Source organism: Schistocerca piceifrons, chromosome 2 (assembly GCF_021461385.2).
Source record: "Schistocerca piceifrons isolate TAMUIC-IGC-003096 chromosome 2, iqSchPice1.1, whole genome shotgun sequence".
NCBI lineage: Eukaryota > Metazoa > Arthropoda > Insecta > Orthoptera > Acrididae > Schistocerca > Schistocerca piceifrons.
The window spans coordinates 1,020,403,616-1,020,415,888 of NC_060139.1; the positions used below are offsets into that span (position 1 = coordinate 1,020,403,616).

General features: G+C 41.7%; 1 pseudogene; it reads left to right on the forward strand.

The window, feature by feature from the left end:
* Window positions 1-1,779: 1,779 nt before the first annotated feature.
* On the forward strand, window positions 1,780-1,897 carry LOC124778386 (annotated as a pseudogene).
* The last annotated feature ends 10,376 nt before the right edge of the window (window positions 1,898-12,273 follow it).

A 12,273-nucleotide genomic window follows, 5' to 3' on the forward strand; every position in this document is an offset into this window, starting at 1 on the left:
AACTCCTTAAAATGTTGTATACAAGACCATCGTGGATTGACCCCACATTTTATTCTTAATGGATCGGTTTTCGATCACGAACTGCTCATTCGTAAATGTGATTTACACCTGAATGTAATTATGAATGTCATTAATGAATTGAAATAAACAATCTATGTCTAACTTGATGTTACCCAACGTTTTCAGTGACTCGATGTATGTACAAGCGACTGGACTGTGTTGTTTAAAAACCTCTAAACCGCGTGTTCTCCCTATTTCAGTTTTCATCAAACCGTACATCCGAAAATTTGGAAGATTCTGATTTTCTAACTCTTCCGCACACTTTTAATTTTATTGTATGTATTGTTAAAGGTTCCGTGAATGATGGCAAACACATTCGTACAGCTTGTCATAGATTTAGTAGCGAGAGAGCTTATTAATGCAATGTAGTAAAGTTTTGACTTGAAAAGGGGTCATAAGTAGCGTTTTGATTTCTTCAGCAGCTGTTAGGAACATTTCCAGCCCTCAAATACCTGTTAAAGGGTTACTCCAGGCTACAATTCTTGGGGTAATACGAATGCAGAAATACCCATACGCTTTCATGACGAGCTCTGACTGTGCCGGTAAACAGAAGTTATTTATTCATACGTACATCTTTATGTAGGTACACCAGCTTATGCTTTATTCCATAAGACGACATCGCTGCTCCAACAGAACTCGTTTGGTAGATGGACCATTTTTTTTACACAAGTAATTCAATACACGGCGTGATCAGCGTTATTGAGCGATTTAATTGCCATAATGCTTTAGGTTCTCTGGTTAGGCCTGTAGCTATTCTGTAATATCCTCTCCGGAGGTAATACACGATCCAGTCATATTAATGTGACAACCACATATGTTCGACGTCACCTTGAAGTAATTAGTCACAAACGGTAAGTGGCAGCACCAGCAGTGGCGGGTATATAAAGCAGAAAACAGTGCAGTTGAGCAACTGAACCCCCAGATGATCCAAGAGTGTCTCCTCTACGACTGTTCAGTGTACGTTGCTCCAGATGGACCTCCACAACAGGCGACTACTTCATCCATCCACGGTGACTGCAGTCCTTCAGCGACGATGGCTGGGAGTTGCGTGACAATAACTCAACGAGACTTCCACTGAGTGGCAACAGGTGACCTTTCCAGGTGAATTACGTTTTATATTCCATCGGCATGACACATCAAAATGCCAGCACTCTGTAACAACTGCCTGAAGGGCCCAGGTGGGAGGGGGGGGGGGGGTTCATGGTCTAGGGAATTATTCGTGGCATTCTCTGCATGATCTTGTCATTCTGGAAATCGCAATGAATCAACACAAATATGCATCTATTCTTGGAGCCCATGTCCACCCCCCACATGCAATTGGTTTTTCCTCGCGAAGATGGCATCTACCAAGAGGACAATGTAAAGTATATGGAAGAGCAGCAGGATCCATTTACGTACTCCCCTGGACACCAAACACTCCGGATTTAAATCCATTCGAGAGTCTGTGGGACCAACTTGATTGGGCTGTTCGAGCCATAGGATCTCAACCGAGAAGGCTAGCGCATCTGTCCACAGCACTGCAGTCGGCATGGCTCTACATCCCTGTCGGAACTTTCTAAAACTTCATTCACTCTCTTCCTATACGTATCACAGAAGTCTGCGCTGGAAAATGCGGTTATTCAGGCTTTTGACAGAGGGTCAGATTAATGTGACAGGAGAGTGCGGAATGAATCGTCGGTGCACGTGCTCCATATTTGTTCAGTATAATCAGATACCTTGGGCAACGGCCTTGCCGCAGTGGATGCACCGGTTCCCGTCAGATTATCGAAGTCAAGCGCTGTCGGGCGTGATCGGCACTTGGATGGGTGACCATCCAGGCCGCCATGCGCTGTTGCCATTTTTCGGGGTGCACTTAGCCTCGTGATGTCAATTGAGGAGCTGCTCGACCCAATAGTATCGGCTTCGGTCAAGAATACCATCATAACGACCGGGAGAGCGGTGAGCTGACCCCACGCCCATCCTATTCACCTCCAGCACTGAGGATGATACGGCGGTCGAATGGTCCCGGTAGGCCACTCGTGGCCTGAAGACAGAGTGCTTTTTTTTATAATCAGATACCTTATCGATACTTCTAGCGCTAAAATAATCCAACATATCTGTTCTATTTGTACACAATCTAAGCTCAAATGCAGTTTCTTTGATATGGAACTTAATATTTCTTTATGCTGCGTAATATAGTTGCTGCTTTGGGTAAGTTTCATTACATTCGGCGCTTAAATTTTTGAGTTAATGCTGACTTCCTGATTTTCTACGTTTCATGTTTGTAACTGAAAACGAAGCTGTATTACCTGTTTTTGCCTGAAGTACAAGGTTTATAAGCTGCATCATAGTTAACAACAGAAATACGGTAACTGGCAGATAGCTGATGCGACACATGGTATCTTATGTGCCTTTAAAAAAAGCTGCAGGCCGCTTTGCGTGTCGCAGAACAACCTTTTATCGACGCTGCGCGCGTGTAATTGGTTCATAAACAGCGAGAGCATTTTCTCGATTAAAGAACCAGCTGAGTAGCGCACAGCAACGTGCGTGATACCTTACTGGTGGACTTGCACTGGCGCACAACAACGCATGACTGTAGACGTGAGGCAAAACTGGACCTCGCGGTTCGTCACAGAGGCCCGACAACAACAGAGCTGTCTGTATGAGTAGCGTACTAATGCCAAATTTTTAGTTATTTCATGAAACTGAAATAAACCGTAGGCATCCGGACGCATTGCCCTCGTTCGAAGACGTCAAGATTAGTTTCCGAATGAGCGCTAGTTCTATAGAGTCATGATGTCATAATCGCAGATCACGTTAAGTACAACAAAAGATGTGTGCAGTAGGCACTGTGTCACTACCTGGAGCTTTCTGCAGATAAGAGTTTTAATATGCATTGTTAGAGGGACGACCAAAGATAAACTATATCAGTTACAAAAGAATTGTGAGGTTTCTGCTCTCCCTTATCTTTGGGAACACGAACACAAAACTCACACAGAAACGCACAGTAAACCGCATTATTCCATACGTTTACTCGATATTCAAAATGTTTGCGTGCGTTTGTCGATGGAGTAGGGTGTAGACGAAATATGCAGTGAAAGTTCTGTAATACGTGTGATCATAAGTTCTGAATCCCCACTAGATCTCGGTACTAACATGTAAATTTGTCTAATAGTATGGGGAAATTCATCCTTTGGGTAGAAAGTATTTCTAGCGTAGTGAGTATAGCGTGTGGTGTTTATCCCTTACTGTCTTATAAGAGACAACGAGGAAGGTGCATCTTTTAAAACTAGGTACAGTGTGTTAACATTATTAAATCTGCAGATCGCAGAAGCAATTAGAGGCTGTCGTTAAAAAATTATTATCTGCAAAGCCTTTTTCGTGTAATGACAATGAGCAAATACGTACGTATTCAACAAAATTATATTACTGACTATGATGAGATTTCATCTTTTATAGTGTTCTTTTGATTTAAGAGATGTAACTGGAGGCTTTAAAAACCGAATTAATTACGTGTCATCCGTAGCTTTTTAATGGTAAATTATATGAGGCTGCCGCGTGAGGTAACCGCGTGGTCTCGGGCGTCTTGCCACGGTTCGCGCGGCTCCGCCTGTCGGAGGTTCGAGTCCTCCCACGGGCATGGGTGTGTGTGTTGTTCTTAGCGTAAGTTAATTTATTAGAGTAAGTAGTGTGATCTCACTACTTTGACATCCCGACGCTGACAACTCAATTCTGAGATCACATAATGAATATGTGAATTAGTAATGATTAACTGCCATTTCCTGAGCAGGAAAGAAATAGGAAAAACAATTCTTGGGCGATGACGCCAGCAGTTTGGTCCCATAGAACTTACCATAAATTTCCATATATGATGCTGCTGACGGAAGTAACAATATAGATGCGGACGTCTTTTAATTACTCTCTTACGGCCTCAGTACCAGTTTAATCTTTCTGTCTACACTTTGGTGATGCATAATTTCCGACACTGTGGAAGTTCTTCACGATTTTCTTAGTCGCTGCACTTGCAGTTGTACAACGTTTTACTCCATAGATATTTACGTCAGAAAATATCTACCAACTTCAGCCAAATTTGAGGCAGTGAACTTCCATTCAAAAAAGTTCAGTTTTTCAGTAGCTTCTCCTTTGGCGCAAACTATGATTTTACTTAAAAGTTAAGTCATTCGTCTATATGAAGAAAGATTATATATTTACACTTATAGCAGACTGTATTATCCCTTTAGAGTTACATAACGTATGTATCCCAAATCACGTCAAAGCTATCTTAGGTTGCCCCCATATTTAGAGTTAATTACCTGATACATGTGGTTTTAACTGTCATAGCGTTGGTGATTTACAACGAATCAGTTCTGTTATTCATGGATCATCAGAGATTTGTGGTATAATCACCGTAATTCCGGATGACTGCTCATACATTGCAATAGGTTATAGCTGACATAAATGTAACTATCGATATCGCATTTCTCAAGAATTAATCGGCCCTTTTTGCAACATATATAAAACTACGTGGTTCGCAGCTGGACTGACTCATTCTAAAATGATTGTAAGCATTAGTGTGCCTATACCGCCAGGTCTAGTTTAGTCTACATGTTGCAACGCCGCGTAAGACTACAGGTTGAAAATAGATACAGCCCACGTTTTAAAATTTCTGTTGAAACTCTGCCCTTTACGGAAATCAGACCATAAAGACAGTTGCTTTCTGCTTCACTGTCAGTACCAATTTTATTTTTGTGTAGATGAATGACAGTTTTGTAGATTATAACAAGATACATAATGGACGGACTATTTATCTGAGTAATTTCGTCTCTAATTAACTTGTTAAGAACTAAACGAGTATCTTTCTACCGTAGCATATAAGTGACATTTCATATGGTGAGGTGAATTCTGCAATCATGCGCTTACAGTCGTATTCTTCGATTAATAATTTGTCTTCGGTTAGAGCCAAAAAGTGTTGACGTGATTTTGTTAAGTAAGGATATGGTTCAAATGGCTATGAGCACTATGGGACTTAACTTCTGAGGTCATCAGTCAGAACTGAGAACTACTTAATCCTAACTAACCTAAGGACATCACACACATCCAAGCCCGAGGCAGGATTCGAACCTGCGACCGTAGTGATCGCGCGGTTCCAGACTGTAGTGCCTAGAACCGCTCGGCCACTCCGGCCGGCAGTAAGGATATGGAAACACGCTTTTCTCTGAGTGAAGTACTATATGCCAAATCCATTTTCACATGCTAAAATGACGCGGAGACATGCGATTATGTGTGTCTCTTTTTGTAGAAACTAAACTCTCATGTCATAAAGGGGACCAAGGCCACAACAAGTGAGTTTCAAATCCTGGTAATGGAAACTCTTATGATGAACAGCAAGTTCTTGAAATTACTTTTGTTATTAATTAGTTTGGTTAAAACAATGTATACGACTTACACATTTCAAAATAACGAGGAGACTGTAAGTCTTGAAAATACGTAGAGAAATGTTGACATGTTCATCTCCTGCCACTGCCTATGTGGGTATCCCCTACCCTCGCAGCGGAAACCGATTTTCAGCTGTTGGTCTGAGTTCCTATTGGGAAAACAAGAAGGCCGAATACATGTATAACTTCAGCAATCTCCGATCGACACATGCGGGGCACTTTGACATCCCGACGCTGACAACTCAATTCTGAGATCACAAGAACTTCCTTCTTATATCGTTCGTGGAACCCTCATTCGCTTGCGTGGTGACTACGGGCCCTTTACAAATAAGCAACGAGAAATTTCAGTGTAACACGAAAATGAGATTAATCAGACATAGCTCTATACCCCTTCAAGTAACGTAGAACAAAATGAATATGTGAATTAGTAATGATTAACTGCCATTTCCTCAGCAGGAAAGAAATAGGAAAAACAATTCTTGGGCTCAGATGTTCAAAAAAATCCGTCAGTAGTTGTGATTTTGTAATATCGACTTTTCATGGAGTAATGATTTTCATGCTATGAAACAAAATTTAAACCATTTTGAGTGGACCATCAGTTTCGCAGTACGTTGTTGTTCAGGAGTTAGACGGAAAGAGGGAATTTCTACTGCTCACCATTTACTTCTTTTTTTGTCGTCCGTTCATAAGTGCCTACATAATAGCGTTTCTATTGCTCGTATTCCAGCGTCAACACACCAATTCAGAACCGTCGCAAATTCATATGTAACTGATATGTCATATGTATGTGTTCATGGTTCTCTAAACATGTTGCTTAAAATTTAACTACAAATTCCAGAGCAAATTAGCCAGCGTCGCTTCTGGCTATGAGAGGCACTTCACAACGAACTGATGGGAGGCGTAAGCCTACCTTCTATTATTTATTAACGCAATCATATTTTTACGCCATAATTATCGATTCTTCCGCACCTATTGGTAGAACAAATTTACATTTAAGGATAAAACATATTTATTGTGTAATAGTGGTGTTTGTAAAATAGCTTGCTTTGACTGTAACAAACTGTACATTCGTCAAACAGGCTGGGCTATAGTGTCTAGACTGACTGAGCACGAAAGGAGCTGAAGATTACATGCGTCACGCTCGACTTTATCTGAACATAGGCTGTAGGAAGTCATAGATATAATGACCACACATAATGGTTACATACCGCCTAAGAAGGGAAAAAATTTAGTCTATTTGCACTACGGTAAATAAACATTTAGTTCAAAACTCCCATATGGGTCTATATCATCAGTTATATTTGAACACATACCCACTCAAGTTCCACATTATCCAACTAACCGGCGCCACACTCCCAGACATCAGTCCAAATGATTACATTATTTCCTCTAAAACCTGTACCACAGAATATTTGCCGCTTACCCTACTTTGTTTCTCCTCATAGCCTTAAATATTATACTCATACGTCTTGTATGATAGTGTCTTTTGGTTAAGTACAATGTCTGATACTATTCATCCCGTAAATTTTAATTTAACATGCTTGGTGAACAGTGTGGGTGAGAAGCAATAAATTTGACATTTCTCAACTAACGTCTCGAATAAAGAATCTGGATGTGCTGACAGTTTCTTGTTTTCCTACACACTAGTGTCTAGTGTGATTGTACACTCGATCTAATACTTCCCGTGCTGCTACAGAATAATGTGCTGTCGTGTTGAAACCACATTGTTTATCGCAGTTCCACGGGGAGGTCTGTAAGCGATAGTGGAAGATCGTACCGCAAGAGTGTTGGTTATTTATCATTATTTAAGGTGTCACCGATAAGAAATAGACCAATGACTTTTGTCACCGATTATTCCACGCCAAACATTTACATCTCATGGATGCTGATATTCAGCTCGGCGTAACCCGTGTGGACTATCTACATTTCTATAATGTAAGTTGTGCAGATGAATCGTAATGTGATTCGTGAAGGACGTCTGTTCAGAGAATAATACTCGAACAAAGAAATTGTGTACTCTCTGTATTTGCACAAGCCACCACTGTCAAAATGTCACTCTGTTCTAGAATTCATAGCGATAAACTTCCTGATGGAGGTAATGTGAAACTGACGATAATTTATACGTTTCAAAATTCGGCAAACAGCAGTCTGACTATATCCCGATTTATGACTTAACTGCCGAGTGCTAACGTGTGGGTTGTGATTCACGGCAGCTAATACCGCAATTTCATTATTCTCTCCGGCAGGTTTTCTTCGTAAGGTTTTTTTTTGTGGTGGCACTGTTTCCTCTGTGGAGAACAGCCGAATAAACCGTCAGAAAGAAGTGCGCGGTCGCACCCTGTTCGGAAAATGTTGAACATAAAGGGTTACAGCATTATCGACATTGCTGACAACTTTTCCACGAATGTAAACCATTTCTGTTTTCTCTTCTATCGTAACAACCTGCCTTCTAACTAACAGAGCAGTTAGGACAGGAAGGAATATCTTTGAGTAATGAGGCACTAGGTGGACGCCATGACATCAGGTACGATAATGACTGAATGAATGTTACAAAACAAAAGCACGGAGAAAATTGCAGGTCACTGATTCGTTTGCCACACACCACTGGTTTTCTTTTTTGATCCACTACATTTTTCTCGAGATAATACCATTTTGGAATTCAATTGTGTTGTTGGTCGACTACATCGTCACCTCTTGTGCGAAGACAAAAGTTTTAATATTCAAAATTTACACATTTTTCTTCCCATAATCCGATTCTACAATCAAAATGGGATGTTTGTATTTCATATTTCAAAGATCCCCCCCCCCCCCCACGCCCTCTACATTTTGTTCAAAATATTGAACTCGTATTTATTTATTTTTTATTTTTTCTTAATCCGAAGTGTAGTTTTAGAGATGTTTCGTTGTCTCAGAATAAGATAGTCAGTCTGTATAAGGGCCAGTCAAATGAAAACGAGACAGATGGAAAAAAGTAAATAAACTGTTTATTATTCAAAAGGTAATCGCCGTAATCATTGTGTGACAAGGTAGTCAATGCCTTCATGAAAAAACTGTTTTCTGTTGCCTAGGAAGGCTTGATTGTAACGAGGCGTCCACCTCTTCGCCCGAAGCAAATCGACGGCCGCGGTTGCCAGGGTTGTTTCGACCACGTTACAGAAGCCTTTGTTCACAGTCCATTAAGCTCCAATCTCACCCAATGCGATGTCTATATTTTTGGAACCCTGAAGCAATACATTCCTGGCTGTCGAGTTCCTTCGGATGAAGAGGTGCAAAGCGTCGATATTATCATGATTCCATATGCAAACGGAAATATTTTTTCCACGAAGGCATCAACCGCCTTGTCTCTAACAGTCACGGAAACTGCTTAAAATAATAACCGAATCACTTACTTTTATCCGTCTGCCCCTTATAAGAAAATAACTTTCACCACTGATTGTTAGCCACGTGGCGTAGCCGTGCGGTGCGAGGCGCTTTGTCACAGCTTGCGCGGCTGGCCCCGTCGGAGGTTCGAGTCGACCCTCGGGCATGGGCGTGTGTGTTGTTTTTAGCGTAAGTTAGTTTAAGTTAGATTAAGTAGTTTGTAAGCTTAGGGACCGATGACCTCAGCAATTTGGTCCCATTGGACTTACCATAAATTTACAAATTTTTTTCCACAAATTGTTCTTAATGAGAATGTGCACTGAGGCAACCAAAGCGATGAGATACCTTCTAATACTGAATCGGACCGCTTTCTTCCCGGCTTAGTGCAGCAGTTCGACGTGGCTTGGGCTCAACAACTCGATGGAAGTCCCCTGCTGTAATATTGAACAATTTTGCCTCTGTACGCGTGCATAATGGTGAAAGTGTTGCCGGTGCAGGATTTTGTGCACGAACTAAACTCTCGATTACGTCCCATAAACGTACGATGGGATTCCTGTCTATCGATCTGGGTGGCAGAACCATTCGATCGAATTGTCCAGCATGTTCTCCATATCAGTCGCGAAAAACTGTGTCCCGCTGACATGTTCCATAGGCATCCATAAATATTCCATCGTTGTTTGAGAACATGACGTCCATGAATGGCTGCAAATTGTCTCCAAGTAGTCCACTCAGTGATCCGTTTAGTTGGACCACAGGATCCATTCCATTCCAATTAAACACAACCCACACAATTATTGAGGCACCACCAGCTTGCACAGTGCCTTGTTGCCAATATTAGTGCATGGCTTCTTGGGGTCCCCGCCACACTCGAATGCTACCATCAGCTCTTACCAACTGAAGTCAGGGCGCATCTGATCAGGCCACGGTTTTCCAGCCTAGACCCCAACCAATATGGGAACGCCTTGCAGGCGATGTCGTTGTATTAACAAAGGCACCCGCGTCGGTCGTTTGCCGCCGTAGCCCATTAACGCCTAGTTTTGTCGCACTGTCCTACGTATGTCCCACATTGATTTCTGCAGTTGTTGCCTGTCTATGAGCACTGACAACTGTACGCAAACGCGGATGCTCTTGGTCGTTAGGTGAAGGCCGTCGGCCACTGCGTTCTCCGTTGTGAGAGGTAATGCCCCAAGTTTTGTACTCTCGGCACACTCTTGAGACTATGGGTCGCGGAACGATTTCCGAATTGAAATGTCCTCTCCATCTAGTTCCAACTACCATTCTGCGTTTAAAGTCTGCCAATTCCCGTCCTGTGGCCATAAACACATCGGAAAACGCTTCACAGGAATCACTTGAATACAAACGACTGCTCCGCCAGTGCACTGCCCTTTTAAGCCTTGTGTACGCAATACTTCCGCCATCTGTATGTGTACACATCGCTATCCCATGACATAAGTAGCTATTACGTATGACAGAAAATCACATGGAAACTCGAAATTAAAGCGTATACCACTAAATGAGTCTGAAAGCGGTGGAACACTTAGAACACCGTACGCCAGTTTATTGGTTGTTTATGAAACTTGTGAAAGTAATTACCTTATATTATATTAGTACACTATGTAATATGGGCATCGGAAATAGAAAGATATGCATTCTTGAAAAATTAACAGCTAGCAGTTGTTGTACGATCCTTTAATAGTACTACCTGTTTCACAACTTTTGAGTTGCATCTTCAGGTACATTTATTCTTAGATCATTCTGCCGCCATCCGTCCATGACGGTTTTCACAAACATATAAGAGATGCTTTCCGAGCTGACTTCCTTCTATGGCTGTGCCGGCCGTTGTGGCCAAGCGGTTCTAGGCGCTTCAGTCTGGAACCGCGCGACCGCTGCGGTCACAGGTTCGAATCCTGCCTCGGGCATGCATGTGTGTGGTGTCATTAGATTAGTTAGGTTTAAGTAGTTCTAAGTTCTAGGGGACTGATGACCTCAGATGTTAAGTCCCATAGTGCTCTGAGCTATTTGAACCACTTTCTATGGCTGTCTTCTTCATTCCGCCTGTTTTAACTTTCGACTTTCGTCACTATTTTGTCGAATTATTACAGCCTGACTGGGAATGATGGGACGTCCAATGCGCACAAATTTTGCCCGTAAATAATCTGAACAAAAATGTACCTGACGATGCAACTCTTACATTGTGAAATTGGTAGTACTATTAAAGTGTCATACAACAGCTGTTTGCGGTTTATTTAAAAAAAGTCATGTAATAGCGAGCAATACCCGAGTCCAAATCTTGTCTTTGAGTCTGTGGACATTTAGCTTCACTGAGCTTGTCTATATAATTTGAGTAATCTTTGAAGAGGAAAATAGTTCGCTGCACCATTAAAGGCGGTTCAGGAGACCAACATTGCTCTTTATGTTAATAAAAACTTCAAAAGCAACGTAGCACACCGCACGCAGTGTTTGCAAACAGACGGGCTTATTTTCGAATGAGTGACCGACGTTTCTAAGGTGATCAGTCCTCGTCAGAGTAATTAAAATTAATAGTTCTGTTGCATTGGTTTTGTTTAAATCTGTTAACCTAACAAAAGGGGAAGCTTACAGGCACGCAGATCTCAGACTGGGTATAACATGATGATGACAGTCCCAATGTTCGATTGCCATTTCAGTTCTTATAATAGCGTACGTGTGGGGGAGATACAATTACAGGTGAAAAATTACCATTTCTTATTAGCATTGACCCATGTCACTCTCGCTAGCAGAAAGTAAAAGCAAAATAAAATAGTGTTTGCAGACATAAAGGCATAACCACGGGGAGTTATCCATTCAACTTATGATCTGTGAAGTAGTTCTACCCCTTGGCCTGCTGACTACCGATCGTGCTCATGAATTTTTCTTGAAAGTAGAAACAGTACAATTAAAAATTATATTTGACTGTTAATGTAATTTCCTCTGATTCATAAAAATAAAGCGATATCAGTTCTTTAAAAGACATAATAATCGTAAATGAAACTCCGAGTTCCTGCACCGTGCACAAATAAAATCTGTTGTACATTACTTTGTCGTGATCTTACGTTCAGGGGCACAGTCTGGATGATTGACTGATTTGGCCTTGTAACATTAACCAAAGCGGCCTTGCTGTTGTGGTACCGCGAACGGCTGAAAGCAAGGGGAAACTACAGCCGTAATTTTTCCCGAGGGCATGCAGCTTTACTGTATGGTTAAATGACGATGGCGTCCTCTTGGGTAAAATATTCCGGGGGTAAAATAGTCCCCTATTCGGATCTCCGGGCGGGGACTACTCAAAGAGGACGTCGTTATCAGGAGAAAGAAAACTGGCATTCTACGGATCGGAGCGTGGAATGTCAGATCCCTTAATCGGGCAGTTAGGTTAGAAAATTTAAAAAGGGAAATGGATAGGTTAAAGATAGATATAGTGGGA